Source organism: Mirounga leonina, unplaced genomic scaffold (assembly GCF_011800145.1).
Source record: "Mirounga leonina isolate KUSES-001 unplaced genomic scaffold, KU_Mleo_1.0 Mir_95, whole genome shotgun sequence".
NCBI lineage: Eukaryota > Metazoa > Chordata > Mammalia > Carnivora > Phocidae > Mirounga > Mirounga leonina.
This window is the reverse complement of record NW_023270865.1, coordinates 24,636,346-24,644,540: the sequence shown is the minus strand read 5'-3', so window position 1 is coordinate 24,644,540 and position 8,195 is coordinate 24,636,346. Positions and strand designations below refer to the sequence as shown.

Here is an 8,195-nt window from a genome sequence, read left to right as displayed (position 1 = left end):
GGGGGGGGGGAAGGAGATAATATAATATTTATGATGATGAGACCACCTTAAGATTATATAATGCTTTGTACTTTTTTCCCCCAAAGCTCTTCACATACATTGTTTTGTTTGATTTGCACAACAAGTTTATAAAGGAGGTAGTGCAGACAGAATCATCCTCATTTTCAGATGGGGAATTTAAGGCATTGGAGGTTGAAGAGATCTAATGAAGAGATGGTGCCCCCTGGGTATTCTGGGGGCCTCAATCTGTCAGCTGTGGAAGCAGCAGGGTGGCCGATGTCACTGACATTCTAGTACTAGAGCTGGGGGACAATATTTGGGTGAAAGGTGGTCTGGGACCTCGCACGTATGGGCATTAGATTATTGTTGCTCTGTTGAGACACCCCAGAAATAAGGCCCCTGGGGCTTAGAATAAGTGGCTCTAGTCAAGGAGCAGGGAGTCTGTATTGGGCGTGGTCTACAATCATTAACCCAGATGGCATCCCTCCCCCCGATTCCGGGCAGCCAGTTCATCCACGAAGCCTCAGCCTTCTCACCCATAAAACGAGGGCTCTGGGTCTGGGACGACAGGTCTATGGCAGTGGTTTCAAGCTTGGCTGATTGTAAGAATAATCTGGGTGCCTTCTGTCCAAAGAAGAAGAAAAGAGATTGCTTTGTAAGACAACACACACCTGGAATATTCCTTAAGGCTTATTCCATATGAAGTCCTCGGGTTCAATGACCTCTCTCCTGGGGAGGTAGGGCTAAGACAGCAGGAACAAATGGCAAAGATGGCAGCACCATGTTTGGTGACTGCGAGGCTCCTTTCTTCACTAGGAGTTAATAGACTGGGTTTTGGATGCCAACCTCCTGGAAGTTTGATTAGCACGAGTCAGTCTCCAGGCAGCTGATAACCTCTGGTATATGGACAAAATTGGATTTCCAGGCCTCTGTGGCCACTCTGGGAGGCCACCAGCAGGCTACATGATATACGTGGTTGACCAAGGTCAGCAGCACCTTTAGGAAAGAGCAGGTCAGGACTGGGGGCCCTGGGTTATTCAAGAAAATTGCTTGGGCCGTGGAGGCTCAGTGATCTTTTTTCCCCTTCATACTCTGCCAAAGGACCTTTCCCTAATTTGCAAACATCTATGAAAATCTTACAAAAATACACGACTTGCATCATCTAATTACACATGTAATACATCACCCTTGGGGAAAGAAGAAAGCCATCCACAATGCTCCTCGGTGCAGAGCATAAGGTCGCACATACCAGCCCCAAGAACTCAGGAAACGGCTCCTCACAGGGCAGCAGCTTCCCAGATATGGCATTCCCATGACAGAGACACGTGGGAGACACGCATCTGCGACTGTGCCTTTTACCTTGGCAGCCTCTCCCAGGCTGAGCCTCCACCAAGTTCACTTGCCAGCCTGGCAGCTACTCTGGGCTCCCAGAGACTGAATGTAGGGCACTTTGAAGCAGGTGAAGTTTGTTTTTTGAGAGTCTCCCACTTTCTCTCTCCTGGGACATCTCTTCCCACAACCAAGTGTTACGATAGTTAAGGTGTTACCTATAACAAAGATTGATTGAAATGATAGAAGTGAGTTTGGAAAACATAGGCCTTAAGTGGATTATTGTGGGCTATAGCCTGGCTACTTTGAATTCACTAGAAATGCAGAAGAAACATTAGGCTCCACCCTGACTCACTGCACAAGAATCTGCATTTTATCCCCAGGTGATTCATAGGTTGGAACACAGCCTACTGTCCTGGGTTAATATTTTTCTCCTGGTAAATGAAGATATAAATATCAAATGGTAGCTTTTAGGAGAGGCAAGCTGGCTGGCTTGCTTTCTTTCCTTCACCATGGACCTCTCTGGCTGTCTGGTAAAATCTCATAATAGTATCTTTAAATGCATAAAATGTCTAGGATTACAAAGAAAACCAATTATGTTGAAATAGAATAGCCTAAATGTTTCTAAAGGTATACGATTCTTTATTTTATATATATATATTTTTTTTTTTTTAGATTTTTTTTTTTTTAGATTTTTTTTTTTTTTTAATTTATTTGACAGAGAGAGACACAACGAGACAGGGAACACAGGCAGGGAGAATGGGAGGGGGAGAAGCAGGCTTCCCGCGGAGCAGGGAGCCCGATGCAGGGCTCAATCCCAGGACCCTGGGATCATGACCTGAGCTGAAGGCAAACACTTAACGACTGAGCCACCCAGGTGCCCCTATTTTTTATATATTTTTAAAAGATTTTATTTATTTGAGAGAGAAAGAGAGAGAGATGGTGGGCAGAGAGAGAAGGAGAAGCAAACTCCCCACTGAGTGCAAAGCCTGATGCGGGGCTCGATCTCAGGACCCCGAGATCACTGCCTGAGCCGAAGGCAGACGCTTAAGACCAACTGAGCCACCAGGTGTCCCTGTGCTTCTTTATTAACACATTAAATAAGAAGATCTAGCAACAGGTTTATTAACTGATGTATTTTCAAAGTTGCAATGTTGGAAGATATCTGCTACAAATAATATGCATCATTTCTACTGGTGCCAGGCATGGGGACTGCTAATACTACTGTGCTTTGTTCCCTACATCCATTACTAAAGGAAAGACGAAATTTGAACAATAGTGACAACAAACATTAGATTTTCCTCCCTTCTAGGTTCACAGTCCCACTGAAATAAATCTATTACTAGAGTCTAGGTTAAGAGTAAGAGATGTTTAGGGATCTTATGCAAAAGGAGGTAGAAAGTTGTGCCCCATATCTGTCTGTCTGTCTGTCTGATCTTAGTTTGAGCAAAGCTGGTCAAATCACTTCCTTCTCTGATAGCGACTGCATTTGCCTTTTTGGCTTCTGTCCGCTGGCTTTGATGTGAGTTCCTACCACAGAGACGAGCACTTAGATTTTAAGAAGTACTTTTGATTGAATCCTTTAGGTTGGGGTCCCAAATATTTCTGAAACAGACATGCCAGGCTATGTTCTGAATACGATTACACGGAGGACCTAAAATAATCCCATTTTGTAGGAAGCTGCCTTCTCCATCTGCATAGGTACTTCCATACAAATGTGGATTTAATATAAATTACTGACTCTGAATTCGGAAACATTCTCCCTGCTCTGTCAGAAGGCCTGGGGCAGGCTCCCTGTCTCTTGGACTGCAAGCAAGGCACCTTTTCAGGGTGGTTTTCTTGCCAAGAATAAGCAACACTTCCCACAGCCATGTCAACGGTGGTTCTCAAAACAAGATCCATTTTCAGAAAAAGCCAAAATCAATTTGTCTCTGAATTTCAAAATTGTACATCCAAGGCATCTACACTGCTCTGCAGGCCATTGCCCCCTCACACTAACCAAAGTGTCGTGAAAGCAAAATGGAACTGAGCACATCAGCCTCGGGGAATTCATCTGACACTCGGTTTGAACTCTTGCAGAAGTTGCTACCGCACAATGAGGCATTTCTCTAACAAACACAAATCATGTGAGCATGTTTCAGCCACATGTTTACAAAAGGAAGAAAGACCTACAAACTTGAGTCACAGTCTTCCATTAAGATTCTTGCAAAAATAGCCATGTCTCCAGGTCCACTTGAGTGTCATGCATTAATTTCTACTTGCAGCCCTTCTCCCTAACATACACACACATGCTGGTCACTCACACTTAGCTTTTCTCCAGCTAGGTTTGCTCATCTGAAAAAGAGTGCAAAACCTTGCATTTGAACCCCCCATGATGAATGAGTTGCAGGACCTCTATCTAGTTCCCCACCTGTCCTGGTTCAGGTGCAGGTAATCTAGGATATGGTTCTAAGAAAGAAAATAGTCTGAAAGCAGAGGAAACCTTGCAGATTTTGAGGGCCAACCTGCGGATGATAGGAGTCTATCATAGTAAATTGGATCACCGTGAAACTGCTTTTAAAATTCAGCACTGTATTATTCACGGTCAGCAGGCCTAGAAAGGTTGACTCTTCGGAGGGTTTGAGATCTTAGCTTTGAGATCACTCTGGTTTTAGAGTAATTCAGACGTTGCTGCTGGAGTAGATGAAGAACCCACGGTAAAAAGACTAAAGCGGACAGCAGATTCTCTCTCCACCCAGAAATCCCAATGGCAACAAATGTAATTAATTAAGCCACCAGAATGCTGTAGAGATGATTCATGTTTCTCCTAGTGAAAGTTTGAAATAACTGACTCTACACACTTTTGAGATGAAGTGTTGAATTTCTGTTACCATAAGAAAGGCCTTAAGCATGTCTAATTAGTTAGAGACATGGGAATGTCTAATGCCTCAGCATTATGAAAACAGTAGGATTCCCACCACACAACGTTTGGTTGGGCCACTGGGACCTCCATAAAATCCTCACCCACCAAGATGCCCCCAGGTACATTCTCAGCTCCAGCATTCCGTCCTCCAACATTCTTTGACTGACTTGAGGGAGAAACTGAAGTCAAGCAAGTTCTAGCCTGTAAAAAGGATTGTGCAAAGGACTTAGCTTTGCAAACCCAAACTGTACTCTTCCTTTCTGCCACCTTCTCCCCTACAGCGCTTAGAGGTAATTGTCTGTTCCCCTCCAGGTCTTTATTGCTCTCCTGCCAAAACTGTCTTGCCTCTGTTACTATCAAATACCTGTGAGGTTTTCCAAAGCCCACAGCTTACTGCCAACATTCAGCCCTCTACCCCACAGGCAGACGCCTGGGAACTTTAGGCAAAGTGTTGTAAGGTGAAGACTAAGGTGGAATTTGGCAAGTAGAAGGCGAAGACATGGTTCCTTGGAAGACAGACCCTCCAGTGGCTGATGGAACCAGCCCGCAGGAGAAAAGAACACTTTAGTTAAAGGAGTAGAAACAAGAGCAAAAAGCATGGGTACAGGGTTGCTCTTCCATCAAGAACACCACGATGAATCCAGATTCAAGCTATTTAAATGAAAGTCAACTACGGTGCCTTTGAATTCTGTCCCACTTCCCCCTGGCTTGGGCACTTCTATTTGTGTCCTGATTTGGGTGGGAATTCCAAATTGTTCACTGCAAGAGTACTTTTTTTTTTGGAGGTGGAGGGAGGAGAGCCTGTAAGAATGTTTAAGCTTTTGTTAAAAGGGCAAGGCTTGGGAAGATATAATGTAGAAACAGAAGGCCATCTATCTACCCTTTAAGGGAGAAACCTGCAAATGTGCTTTGCCCCTCCCCACCCCAAGTCTGAGGAGTCCCGTTGAAACAGAGGCCTTTTAACTGAACTGATTCTCAAGGGCCGCTCTGGTTATTCCTCGGACTTGCCCTACTTTGCCAACTTCCAGCTTGGTTTCCATCTTCTAATTTGGGAAGAAGACTAGAGCGGAAATTAGAAAGGCAAAGAAGATAGTCCAAGTGTATCTTGCTTTAAGTATACCTGATAGAAGGGGCACCTGGGTGGCTCAGTTGGTTAAGTATACCTGATAGCCTCCGAACCTCAAAGTTACCAAAAGTATAAAGTAATGCTTCTCTTTTACCAAAGGAATCACTTTGGGTCCTTCTTTTTTTTTTTTTTTTTAATTTTATTTTATTATGTTATGTTAATCACCATACATCATTAGTTTTTGATGTAGTGTTCCATGATGCATTGTTTGCTTATAACACCCAGTGCTCCATGCAGAATGTGCCCTCTTTAATACCCATCACCAGACTAACCCATTCCCCCACCCCCCTCCCCACTAGAGCCTTCAGTTTGTTTCTCAGAGCCCATAGTCTCTCATGGTTCGTCTCCCCCTCCGATTTCCCCCCTTCATTTTTCCCTTCCTACTATCTTTTTTTTTTTTTTTTTTTTTAACATATAATGTATTATTTGTTTCAGAGGTACAGGTCTCTGATTCATCTTTGGGTCCTTCTAAGTGCCAGGTTCCTCTGGTGCATGTAAAATATAGTTATATTGCTTCTTCAGGAAGGGATCATACAAAGGGAGGCAGATCTAGAGCCCAGGTCAATTGTTGCCAGGGCTCAACTCATTGCACAGGGACCTTGTATCTAAGCTGAGACTGTGAGCTCACCCCGTGCCCTACTGAGGCCATCTGTGGAATGCAGTGTAGTGTGGCTGCATGCCCACACACACTTAGATTTAACAAACCATGGCAACCTAAGGTAGTGGGCCACCAGGGATAGAAAAGCCATCAGAAGATGTCCTAGTAGGGCACACTCAGCCTCCTCCTCTCCTAAGCAGAGCAGGTGTCTTGTCAATGGAAGAGGGATGCTGCCCCCTTATTCCCTGGCCACTGAGGAAACAGCAGAGCTCCAGTCAGGACATCCAAGGTGAAATGGATGTTGTGCTCCTGGCCCGCACTACAGGAAATGTCTAGAAAGGATGTTTGGAGTTGAGAGGATGCATTGCCTACAGAAGTTCTTAAGAGGGACACAGCCTGATCACAAGTCTCCCTTTCTAACTCAGAATCATAACTTCTATTTAGTTGGCCATTCCTCTCTTCTAGATTTTCATACTTTTGCACACATAGGCACACATTTAGCTCCATCTTTTATCCTATTCACCATCAGAAAAAAGCTGATGAGTAGAGGTCAGATTCCGGCCCTGTTCAGAGAGCCAACGGGAGGGGGCAGAGGCTCCAGTTTTGAGCTTACACACTTGCCCTCCCAATATTCTACAAATGACTTGGCTAATTAAGTGCTGCTCATGGCTTATCCTCCAGTTTAGCTCATGATCAGACTTTGACTGCCTGGCGGTTTCTGTATCCTTTTGAGCCAGCTTGGTCACATGGCTCAAAACAAAAAGGTCCCTCACGCTACTTTGAGATACCAGGTAGTTCTAGAGCTCTTAGATACATACTACCAACTCATGTAGAGGAAGAGGTTACTCACCCTCTAATCATGGCCTGCTGGGAACCCAAAGCTGACCCTTCACCCCAGAGCCTGCCCCATTAAATCTGGCCACACAGCACCACACCCTCTTGGGCAAGCTTAATAAATTCCCTCACGTGCTGTGATTCCTAACTGCTCCTTGCTTGGGGAGTCCAGGCCTCAGTCTGCTCGGCTTCTAGTCGAGTTTCAGCAGTTACGCAAATCAGGTTTCTGACTATGTCTGAGAAATTCCAGCACATACAGGAATAGCAGGTTGCTTAATCTCTACATTCAGAGCCAAACTCCTTTCTAAATACAGTCAAAGGTGCTGCCTCGCTCACATGGTAGATTAAAGGACCCACCCTTGTCAGCTCTGACAAGTCGACTTGTCAAGTGCATTGCCGCCATCTTGTTTTCTAGCCATGAACTCCCATAGGACACCAGACTATACATATTTTCATACTTCCTCACTTGTTTTCATCTGTCAAACTGGGCCCCACCCCCATTCTTCTCCACGGACAGCATCCAATTTCCAAATATAGGATGCTAGATGGCTGAAGTGTCTTGGAGAAAAAAAGAAATTAATACTGGCTGTTTTGTTTTTCTTCTTAAACTATAATCTCCTTGTGAGAAACTTTTCTGTGTTTCTGCAGTGGACAATGAGCTACTTACAGAAGTCTGCTCCACATCCAGGCCTGCAGTTTTGACACAAGTTAAACATGAGCAAGGTCACCAGATTTTCCTCTTCCCTTATTAGAAATGACATTAACAATGAAATACTGTGCTGGGTGGAGGAGAACTGCATGTTCAGGGGAAAGGCTGGTGTACCTAGAGTAGGCTTTCTTAGAGAGCAATAAAGGAACACTGTTCTGGATATGAGAAAATATGACATTCACTTAACTCACTATCTTTTTTTTACAGAAAACATCTTTTTTAAAAAATTTTTTTTCCAGAGTGGCAATACCAAACAACTCGGATTGTAGAATTCTGGCCAGCATTCTGTCCACAAAAGAGAAACAAGGAAGTGAATCATTTTTGTGTAAGTTAGCAGGGTGTTATGTTCCCCATCAGGTTCTTCCAGTGGGGGGCACCATCAACATGTGGTGGGCTGTCTCATGGATGGCTTCACCAGCGGGTTCACCAACAAGGGGACAGGGGCAAAATCCAGCCGTATTGCACAGTTCATCTGACATTTCTTTCCCATTGATTGGACCCTGAAGAAAATCTTCCAACTTCCCTGTTCCTGATCCACCCCTTTTAAGGCAATAATGCCATTTAACAGACTGACAAATGAAAATCAGTTTCCAAAACAATAGCTCATTGAAGCTGTGGAGAACTTCCATTGGTCATTCTAGTCATGAATGATGTTAAAAATCAGAGGTCAGCAACTATTTTCTCTAAGAGGTCCTAG

General features: G+C 44.3%; 1 protein-coding gene across 7 annotated transcripts in view; it reads right to left on the bottom strand.

Annotated features, from left to right (window-relative positions):
• Nucleotides 1-8,195, bottom strand: part of PDZD2 (PDZ domain containing 2) — a 218,570-nt gene that overhangs the window by 118,701 nt on the left and 91,674 nt on the right. Inside the window, exon 1 of one of the 7 annotated variants that reach the window (XM_034998742.1) lies at nucleotides 537-674. The exons of the other annotated variants lie outside the window; for them this stretch is intronic. The gene's annotated coding sequence lies outside the window, so the exon portion shown is untranslated. Of the gene's footprint in view, nucleotides 1-536; nucleotides 675-8,195 lie in introns of those variants that run through there. 7 annotated transcript variants of the gene reach the window in all.